General features: G+C 39.6%; 1 protein-coding gene and 1 non-coding gene across 2 annotated transcripts in view; one reads left to right on the top strand and one right to left on the bottom strand.

The window, feature by feature from the left end:
- Positions 1-4363: 4363 nt before the first annotated feature.
- Positions 4364-4436, bottom strand: trnav-uac (transfer RNA valine (anticodon UAC)). The gene has a single exon. It is a non-coding gene; the product is annotated as a tRNA-Val (tRNA).
- Positions 4437-7072: 2636 nt separating this feature from the next.
- bcorl1 (BCL6 corepressor-like 1) overlaps positions 7073-11488 on the top strand; it is a 37303-nt gene continuing 32887 nt past the window's right edge. The window contains exon 1 of the mRNA XM_070444180.1: positions 7073-7243. The gene's annotated coding sequence lies outside the window, so the exon portion shown is untranslated. The remainder of the gene's footprint in view (positions 7244-11488) is intronic.

Genomic DNA, 11488 nt, shown 5'->3' with positions numbered 1-11488 from the left:
GTAACGTTCACATTTGGCGGGAAAAACTCACCAGTTTCTTTGTCCAATAGGGGGCATCGTTTCTTGCAGCAGGTAACATGCATGCGCCCTAACTAACGTTTTAGTTTAGGAGCCTCTGGGTGCCAACTTCATAAACGCTTTTATTTAGCTTGCTAAACAAATCGGTCAAGTCAAGTGTGCGAACACAGAACATATACATTTAATTATTTGGTAAGTAGCTAATGTGAAAGCTGAGATGAATGAATGAATGATAAGTGTAGGCATATTGCTAACATTAGCCTAGCCCTGGCTATCTAACGTTTGCCATTCTAGTTAACTTCCTTGACTACAACGCACTTGAATTGATAGCTAGCAATAAGCTAGCAACATGTATCTATCCGAATTTTGCGAACAAGCTAGCTAGATTAGTTTACCTAACTAGCGAGATTGAATTATTAGACAGTTCCTCCATGTGGACCTAGATAACTAACTAGCTAGTATGCCAGTCTAAGGTTATCATATGTGTCAGTGCTGTTATCAGACACAGTCAAATATTTTCTTATCAGTTAGGTAACGTTAGCTAGTTTAAGTCATTGTGTTTCATTTTCAAAACGGGCAAACATGTCAATTTAGGTTGAGTTTAGTTTATGAATGGAAGGCTTTTTAAAATGATGTCCTCATAGTGTCTATTTATTGCCCATAGTGTGTATTTATTTTGGAAAAGCCACCATTGTAAGTCAATTGATAATTGGTCATAACTATCTGCTGTATATGTTTATGCAGAGTAACATCAGTCACAATACCCAGCAAGATTTATCACATTGAAACGATTTAATCTGAAATCAGTGTTTAGTCATGATTCTTCTAGGAGAATACTCATTATGGAATAAAATGCATTATGAGAGAGTGGGGAAAGTCTTTGAGAAAGTGATAGGCCCAATCCCAAATGGACTCCATAACCCGCCTATGCCCTATGCACTTGTGGAGATCTGAGAAGATTTGACAGACGTAAGCAATATGGTAATAGCGCCACTTTGCCCTCTGATATGCTAGGTGGAAGTTTCACGATGTTGCTTATATGAATCAATTGAAAAAGAAAAGGCGAGCTTCACTCTCGGAGCTCAGATGCAATAATTGTATAACCAACGTTTATATGTCCATTTGGGATTGGGCCACAATGCAGAGGACATGGGCATGGTGGCAGCACAATTGGCAAAGATATCAGCCTGGATCAGCTAGAAGGTGTTTTTCAAATATCCAGTCACCACTATCCGTTTTACAAGGCTGGCCTGAGAGAGTGCTGTATCCTTAACTCACCAATGCTCTTGGAAGGCCTTGGGACCCTGTAAAGAACAGATTTAACAGTAGGGGGTGCTAACTTACAAGATGAAAAACAAACAGCTTGATCATTGGTAATTTATTTTAGTCCACAAGGATTCAATTATTGTAATTACTGGTACTTGCTATCTATTAGAAAAACACTATGACAATACAACCACAATGTAAAGAAATTGCTTTGGATATGTAGTTATTGTTGCTGAGACTTTATAATAGGGTATTTTGTAGGGCTGGGAATTGCCAGGAACCTCACGATACGATTCAATACAGTGCATTCAAAAAGTATTCAGACCCCTTGACTTTTTCCACATTCTGTTACATTGCAGTCGTATTCTTAAATGTATTAAATAACTAAAAAACCTAATCAATCTACACACAATACCACATAATCACGAAGCAAAAACAGGTTTTTAGACATTTTTGCAAATGTATTAAAAATAAAAAATATTGAAAAGTATTCAGACCCTTTGCTATGAGACTCAAAATTGAACGGAGCAAAGTAAAGAGAGATCCTTGATGAAAACCTGCTCCAAAGCGCTCAGGACCCCAGACTGGGGCGAAGGTTCACCTTCCAACAGGACCAACAACCCTAAGCGCATAGCCAAGACAACACAGGAGTGGCTTTGGGACAATCTCTGAATGTCCTTGAGTGGCGAAGCCAGAGTCCGGACTTGAACCCAATCGAACATCTCTAGAGAGACCTGAAAATGTCTGCAGCGACGCTCCCCATCCAACCTGAAAGTTTCAGAGTATCTGCAGAGAAGAATGGGATAAAATCCCCAAATACAGCTGTGCCAAGCTTGTAGCGTCATACCCAAGAAGACTCGAGGCTGTAATCGCTGCTAAAGGTGCTTAAATTCTGTTTTCAATAGAAGTATGGCATAATGAGTATTATGAAGTCAAGTTTTGACCTTGTAATATTTTAAAACAAACTGATAGCCTACTCATGTTACATTCAGAAATATTTCACCTGCCTGGATATCGTAGGTGTGAATTATCAGCTAAATTRCTATGATTACCAATGTCATCATGAATCAAGAGTCTTCAGGTATTCCCAAACTGGGGTACGCGCAATGCCTGTCGGGGGTACGCCAAATAAAAATGTGATTCACATTTAAAAAAGGTTTTTACATTTTTTCCCCTTCACATTTTCAAACAGTCCGTTTATATTTTCCAATGGTGCTATACATTTGGGTGAGGTTTTTTCTCTCGCCTGAGTAGCCTCGTTTCACTGCCAAAAATAAAATTAAACCATCTAGTGTTCAGCGAAATAACAACACAATGTCAAATACAGCTAGCCTAGTCAAACAATTAACATCCAATCACATTAACCGTTACTCTCTTGCGAGAATTCCACTAACGGTCCGAATGTAGCCAAACGTAGCTGCTGCTCATGTTGGTATCTGTACTGATGGCGCAAAAGCCATGACAGGGAGACATAGCGGAGTGGTAACGCACGTGCAAGCAGTTGTTCCCGACGCCACTTGGGTACACTGCAGCATCCACCGAGAGGCTCTTACTGCCAAGGGAATGCCTGACAGCTTGAAAGATGTTTTGGACACTGCACTGAAAATGGTTAACTTTGTTAAAGCAAGGCCCCTGAACTCTTGTGTATTTTCTGGACTATGCAATGATATGGGCAGCGACCATTTAACGCTTTTACAACATACAGAAGTGCGCTGGTTATCAAGGGGCAAAGTATTGACATGTTTTTTTTAATTGAGAGACGAGCTTAAAATTTTCTTTACTGACCATAATTTTCACTTGACTGACCGCTTGCATGATGACGAGTTTCTCACACGACTGGCCTATCTGGGTGATGTTTTTTCTCGCCTGAATGATCTGAATCTAGGATTACAGGGACTCTCCGCAACTATATTCAATGTGCGAGACAAAATTGAGGCTATGATAAAGAAGTTGGAGCTCTTCTCTGTCTGCATTAACAAGGACAACACACAGGTCTTTCCATCATTGTATGATTTTTTTGTGTGCGAATGAACTCAAGCTTACAGACAATGTTAAATGTGATACAGCGAAGCACCTGAGTGAGTTGGGTGCGCAATTACGCAGGTACTTTCCCGAAACGGATGACACAAACAACTGGATTCGTTATCCCTTTCATGCCCTGTCTCCAGTCCACTTACCGATATCTGAACAAGAGAGCCTCATCGAAATTGCAACAAGCGGTTCAGTGAAAATCTAATTTAATCAGAAGCCACTGCCTGATTTCTGGATTGGGCTGCGCTCAGAGTATCCTGTCTTGGCAAATCACACTGTTAAGACACTGATGTCCTTTGCTACCACGTACCTATGTGAGAGTGGATTCTCGGCCATCACTAGCATGAAAACTAAATACAGGCACAGACCGTGTGTGGAAAATTATTTAAGACTGAGACTCCTATACAACCCAACATTGCAGAGTTATGTGCATCCTTTCAAGCACACCCTTCTCATTAACCTGTGGTGAGTTATTCACAATTTTCGATGAACAAATAAGGTTTTATATGTACGATGGTTAAATAAAGAGCAAAATTATTGATTATTATTATATTATTATTTGTGCCCTGGTCCTATAAGCTCTTTGTGACTTCCCACGATCCGGGTTGTGACAAAAACTCACACTCATTCTTATGTTTAATAGATGTATCCTATAGTGTGTGTGTGGCAGGCTTACAGTGATGGCAAAAAAACAACATTTGAGTGCGTTGACCCTGGTGCTAGAGGGGGTACGCAGCTGGAGGTTGAATGTTTGAAGGGGTATGGGACTATAAAAAGTTTGGGAACCACTGGCAACAATGCAGTTTACAATAGGCAGCTTGTTTGTTATTGAGATAATACATAGGAAGTTTGGTACCATACTGGCGGCATGTACTGTAGACCAGTGACCACTAAATCTGTGATTATCTGAGAACAAATATTGTTCTCATATGTCTCCAATATTCGTTAGATAACAGATCTTAGATATTGATTTGTGATGTGTGTATTAGCTTACATTTAGCTATCAGTATGGAGCGTTGAATGTTTTATCTAGGTCATCAAAAAGTGGTGGTTCCACTGGGGCTCGAACCCAGGACCTTCTGCGTGTAAAGCAGACGTGATAACCACTACACTATGGAACCAGGTGGTAACGTTGGTCAAATACACTGTTCTTGTAGATGACGACGCCACGGTAGTTCTGAATGTTTTTCGTTAATTAGTATTGTTTGACCTATATTAGATGTATTTAACTGCTTGAAATATTATGAGATGAGAATATCTTCATTTTTGAGACACGCATGGAATTGCAGTCTTGTTGGAATTGATTAGCTGTATAGGCCTATATTAATGCCGGGGAGTGCAGTCGTGTGTACAACTGCATTTGCAATGGCAAGCTATTTGGTTTAGTGCTGAGTTGTAGCATGTTAGTATTATAGCTTTCTGCTTTGATTCAGCACCATCTGCGGCATAAAACCTGCGCCATAAATAGTCACCAAATACGAACTTGATCTAGAAATTTCAAAATGTACACGTTGCATGAACATTAAAATGCTGGCCTATAATAAACTGTATTTAATCCGTACCGGCACTGACATACATCTCGTTGAGTTGGATCCATAGGTTTTTAGAGCACAATGTTGTGCAAAACCGAAACTTTTACCAGGCTCAACTGACACCATGTTTCTTTCCCCTTGTGAAATGTCCGGAATGCATTGGTTATGACGGATTGTGTATTTGAGCCACATGGTTATTTATTTAAAGTGAATTGACCAATAATAACGGTTTTATAAATTAGAGAACATTTGAAAGGCTCTCCAGTCACTACTCTCTGTACAGCACGTTCGTTGGACCAACTCATGCTGGTACAGTATGACAAACTGTTATCCATTTCCGTCGCCTGTTTTGTACAAATGAGGAAAGCAGGGCACGGTGAGACACACCCTCGTGACCACCACACGGGCTATCGACAGGGTTCTCGTTTATGGGGAGGTAAAACTGGTTGCCTAATGCCTACATTATACTTGACTGGCTTCTTGGATTGCCACTCTAGTCACCCGTATCGAGTGGAAGGTTGAGGTCTATAATCTACCTGTGTGAAGCTAGCCACAATAAGGATTAGTCACAATAAGGCGCCATAGGCAAGGCTGTGCAGTGCATAAATGTTTGCCCAACCTGGTCTCAGAGCAGTTCGTAATATTCTGTAAATAAATCTCCATTTAGTATGATGGCATGTATTAATTTGTGGATGTCCATCACCTATTTCGTAATATATGTTACGAATTACAATTCGTATTATATGTTACGAATTTGCAAAACGTACAACATGTTACCAATTTGAAACACATACAATATGTTACGAATTTGCTAACGTATGATATATGTTACCAATTTTAGCTAGGTGGTTAGATTGCATACATTAGCTAGCTCGCCAATGTTAGCTAGGCTAGGGGTTAGGATTAAGTCTAGGAGTTAGGTTAAATGGTTATGGTTAGGGGAATGGTTAGCTAAAAGGGTCAAGGTTAGGGAAAGGGTTAGCTAACATGCTAAGTAGTTGCAAAGTAGCTTTTAAAAAAAGTAGTACGTAGTTGAAAAGTTGCTAATTAGCTAAAATACTAAAGTTGTCTGTGATGAGATTTGAACTCGCAACCTTTGAGTTGCTAGAAGTTCGTGTTAACCACACTCCTTTCGTTTTTGCCTTAATAAGTAACCATCTGTCTAATGTAACTATACCAAACGTAACATATACTAAATGGAGTGTCCTCGGATTTATGTACAGAATAGGTTGCAGCACACCCAATGCAATTATGCAGTTTAATAAATCCACAATGTTTTTTCTGTTTATTGTCAAATTAATAAATGATTGTATTTATTTTTAGGTTATATAACAACATACCTTGTTTAGCATTATCTAGTCCAAATATGGCCTTATTCCACTATTTGTATCCGTTTGGATGTTTCAACAGGGGACTTTTATTTTGATGGCAAAATGCAAATCCCACTATTGTTGCTAATTGTTGCTAATCCTTATTGTGGCTAGCTTCACTCAAGTCTCCAAACCTCAGTAACGAAACGAAGTGTCTGTCTGTCCTCTCTTCACATCGCATATGTAATAACGCAATTTTGGGAAATTTTTGTGCAAACAGGACAGCTACGTTGAGACACGGATTCTGCCGAATTTATTTGTGTCTTGTGTGTAATTATAGGGCACTAGAATGCGACGTAAAGGAAATGTGCATTCTTATTGAATGGCAATAATAACTTTACAGTAATATGAAGATGGACACTCCTGTCCAAACCCTCATGATAACAATGTAAGCTTTTACACGTATTTTATGTCATCATAGTGATCATGTGTTATGCATTGCAGAAAAAAATCCCAAATTAGTGCCACAATTGTTTTATTCTTATAGTTTAGTATCTTTCCTTACATTCATATCATTGTCAGGAAGAAATATCCAGTAGCCAAATAGTATGATGTGCCTATGCTTAATAACTATACCATTCTGTCAGCTATCTAACGGTGGTTCATAAACACACACTTGCAGCCATAACATCACTTGGGTCATCAGAGTTTGGCTGTTGTGGTAGACCTATTTCCATATTAGAAGGGATGGTTGTAATTTCCAAAGATGATTCCAAAAATGTCCATGTTTTGAATAGGAATTTACAATTATATAAGGGCTCGACTACGGTCACCACCTGTTATTCACCTGTAGGCCTCTGTCGGCGCTAGGACCCAGGGTGCGCGATTTTCATCTCCAGCTGCTGCGGTCTGAAAACGGGCGATGAGAGAAGATCGCGAGGAGAAGCCGACATGTCACACTGGAATTATTCTACCACAAAATCACATTCCTGACCTTTAACAGAAGTCACCAAGTCTCAAACAATCACTTGTCGTGGTGTGAAAAGCTCAATTTGCGAGCTTTGAAAGGGCAGTTTGGAGCGCAAGGTAAGGCGGTGCGATACCATGCGATTACTAATAACAAAGGCGTACTGGAGAGCAGGGGGCAATAAGGGGGGCATTGCACAACGGCATAGAGGGCAACAGTCAACTCTCCCAAACTTTTGCTGTGAATAATTGTGTACAGTAAAGTTTGTAAATCCACGTACAGGCCATAACAAACCTGTCTAACGGTATTCAAGGTATGCATTTTGGTAACGTAAAGTCTTCAAGTGAGGATAAACGTGTCACATGTTTCTTGGGGTGAATTCCTGTCTCAGTCGGCAGTGGCACACATTATATTTTGCTAAGGCTACTACAACCAAAAAAGGTCGTTTATTCTAGTTTCACTGTATTTCATTATAACATTAATCTTCCATCTGCCATGAGTTTACACATCGTGGCATCCCCAACCTGCCAACTCAGAGCATCGTCTCCAACTTGTTCTCTGCCTCCATGGTATAGCCTACACCAGGTCCAATCCTTTTACGCACATATGAACAAAAGTCATCGTCTTTTTACATAGTTGGTGGTGACATATTTCATGCTTTGCATGATTTACTACGTTCTCAACGTAAACATTATGTCAGGTAATGGCAACCGCGAACTCAGACGGGACATGCCATGCTGTAGCTACTACTCTATAGCAGCCGTATCCCAGGCCTAGGTTGTTTGGACGAAGCGTTCGAATATTCCATAAATCGACCAAATTTACTCTCGGTAGCCTAAGCCCCATTTTGAAAGGGAACGACAGTAATTTTGACGAGGCCTCAAACAAAACATTGTGGCTTCCTTCACTGTAAACTTGCTGTTTTAAGTGTGATTGTTTTGATCACCAGTCAAATGTGCACAGGAGTRTGCAAATGTATATTCACTGTATTTACGTTTTTTGAGCCTATGGCTTCAAACGTTCATTGCTAGTGGCAGTGACCAAAACTAGTCGATAGCTAAAGACCGGAGCAGCCGGCCACAACCGGGATTGCTTTCGCTCTGTCGTTGAAGTCTCTGGGTAACCCCGCTCTGACACAATGCAATGTGGAGACAACCTGGTTCCTCTTGTGCTCGATAGGAAGGCACAACAATCAGTCGTGTTATTCTGTAGCTCGTGTGGTGTGTATATTGGTTCTATTTTKATATTTGGCAATATGTCAACGACTAGTCTGTCAGCCGACATGCAACACTCAGTGCTGTTCGCGAGTGAATGGTGTTGGGCAATGGGCAAATGATCCTACACTCCAATAGCTAGCTACCTTCACCGAGATGAAGGCTGCGAAATAGTAGAAAGACGAAAATGTATCCGGTGGGGTGCATCACTGTGCACCAACGGCCGGGAGACAGGAAAGAAATAGGTCATTGTTAAACAACAAACTTGTTTACTTCCATTATCATTTAGACATTTGCTATAACCGGGTGTATATATCACAGTTATGTCATTCACAAGTCTGTGATATTGTATTCCATAAGCTACTTAGTGTATACCTGCGTATGATTTAGGTAAGAATCCTGCGCTGGCCTGATTAAAGGTATCCGAAATTGGGAAAGCCAGATGTGCCAAAGGCTTTTTTTTCTAGATGTCAACTGTATGAACGCGTGGCCTGCTGAATGTTTTGGCGTACGCTATTGTGTCTATTCTGCATTAAGCAGACAACACAGGCTTCGAGACCTGTCTTTAGGCGGTTTGACCTTGCAAGGTAATATAACTTATAGGTTCTCAGCTCGCATATTATAGCCTCATTATATCGAGTGGCGAAACATTCCAGTGTATTTTTAGGACAAGCCTGTTCAAGTTAACTGTAAGATGTACCCACCTGACACTCGTTGACACTTGCAATCAGTGTTAAATTGGTGGAAAGGCTGATCCTCTAACCTTGATCATTCACACCTATTTTACCTCAGCATTTACAACTCTATGAAAACAATTAATCAATGCTCCAAAACGTGAAAGAGGTGTTGTTAATTGTTAATTACCACCTGTAATGGCGTATATGAGAGGAGTGATTATCAGCATCATAATTCATCATGAAAACGTGTAGGTCACTTCAAATATTGAAATGCTTATCTCTCTGAACTATCAGCCAACAGGACTTGGGCTGATACACTTCTCAAACATCAAACATTACTTATTGTATGCACATATATTGGTCATCATGATAATCACTCAATAAAAAGGCGTTCATACATCACATGGTGCCAATAGTATTGAACATTATATGAGATAAAGGTTGAATTTCTGAACACATAATGCATATTTTTCAAAAATGGATTCATCTCACATTCAGTAGGGGACAGATCGAAATTTACCAGGGGGAGGGGCTGGTCCAACTTGAGGTGTCTTTAAAAAAATGCACTTCCCTTCCCCAACATGTTTTCACATGACCTTCCCCTTGTACAGTAAAATAAATTGAACGCCCTCCCTCCTCAGAAGTAACTCAAAATAATGTTTAAGACCACAAATATGAATAACTGTAGCGACCCTTTGTTTATAAACGTGGATATCGACTTTGCCACTTCAGCATGCTTTTGTGGCCCAGTCGGTGCCAAGCAGGGCTACGAGCCAGAAGGTTAGGGGTTCGCTGACCACCATAGACGAGCTCACTCTCCCTGCCTGTTTCATTACACTACAATCAGAGTCAGCTGCATACATTGATCAGCTATGGGGAAAGCAGATTTTTTACATTATGATGCCATATTTATAATTATATAAAATATATGCAAAGAATATTCCAGCGACAGGTTTCTGTGCCAATGCACCACACAACCAATAACAAAGCATACTAACTTCGGGCACTTCAATATCATGGTTTGCGTTTTCAGCACCACAATAAATAGACTATGTAAATTTCGACAAACAGAAAATACATCCCTCCCTACCTTGTAGGCTTACCCAATATAGAAGGCTTGGCTTGACAATATCTGAATGTCATTAAAGTTTTGGTGTTTTGTAACAGATGTCTCTTTCCATTCATCCATTGGCTGCTGCATAGTTTGGATTTATATATTTTATTCGTCCGTTTWWAAAAAATATATACACAAATATAAAATACACAATATATACACGATACAGTCGGGGACTTATTTCCATTGTGGTCAATATTTTTTACATAGATACAGACACATTACAGAGATAGAGACGAAAAAATGCTCAACCTCCAGATGAGTATGAGGGAGGAGTTTTAAGTATATTTCTTAAAAGCTTGTTTGGCTGGTAGCTTATTCTTTCGATGTTTGGGGCTGCTTGTGAACCATGATGTACAAGCATAATCAAAGTGACATTGGACTAGCGCACTAGCTACGTTTTCATCCAATTGGCGACAGATTTTCGAAAATCTTCATAAAAACAATATGCCATTTCAGAGTTACCTTTTGGAAAATTTTGCGCCGGACAACATGACCGGGAAGATTTTAATTTACCAGACATTTGAGGAATTTACCGGACATCCATATGCATTCATATCCAACCTGGCGCAGCCAGCAACATCCATAAATGAGGGATATTGGCCAAATGAGCCACATTTACATATCCTTAAAAACAGCCTATAACAAATTACAAAAACACTATTACATGTGTTTCGATGTGTAGCATATGCTAAACCTATTTTTGCTATTGTTTTTTTGGCTACTTTCCTAAAACAATAATTGTCCACCTCACGGTTCATTTGTATCAGGGCATTGTATGCATAGGCCTATAGGCTTAGGTGTCCACTGTATGATATTAACAATTTAATAAATATATACAGTAACTGTCAAAAGTTTGGACACACTCATTCCAGGGTTTTTCTTTATTTTTACCATTTTCTAAATTGTAGAATAAAAGTGAAGACATCAACACTATCAAATAACACATATGGAATCATGTAGTAACCAAAAAGTGTTAAACAAATGAAAATATATGTTATATTTGAAATTCTTCAAAGTAGCCCTTTGCCTTGATGATTGCTTTGCACACTCTTGACATTCTCTCAACCAGCTTCATGAGTTAGTCACATGGGATGCATTTGAATTAACTGGTGTGCCTTGTTAAAAATTAATTTGTGGAATTTCCTCAGAAATTGCAGCACAAATAAATGCTTCACAGAGTTCAAGTAACAGACACATCTCAATATCAACTGTTCAGAGGAGAGGAGGAGAATCAGGCCTTCATGGTCGAATTGCTGAAGAAGACAAAAACACTACTGAAGACACAAATAAGAGGAAGAGACTTGCTTTGGACAAGAAACATGAGCAATGGACATTAGACCGCGAGAAATCTGTCCT

This window comes from Salvelinus sp. IW2-2015, linkage group LG6.2 (genome assembly GCF_002910315.2).
Source record: "Salvelinus sp. IW2-2015 linkage group LG6.2, ASM291031v2, whole genome shotgun sequence".
Classification (NCBI taxonomy): domain Eukaryota; kingdom Metazoa; phylum Chordata; class Actinopteri; order Salmoniformes; family Salmonidae; genus Salvelinus; species Salvelinus sp. IW2-2015.
The sequence above is the reverse complement of the archived record's forward strand: the minus strand, read 5'-3'. Positions and strand labels throughout refer to the sequence as shown.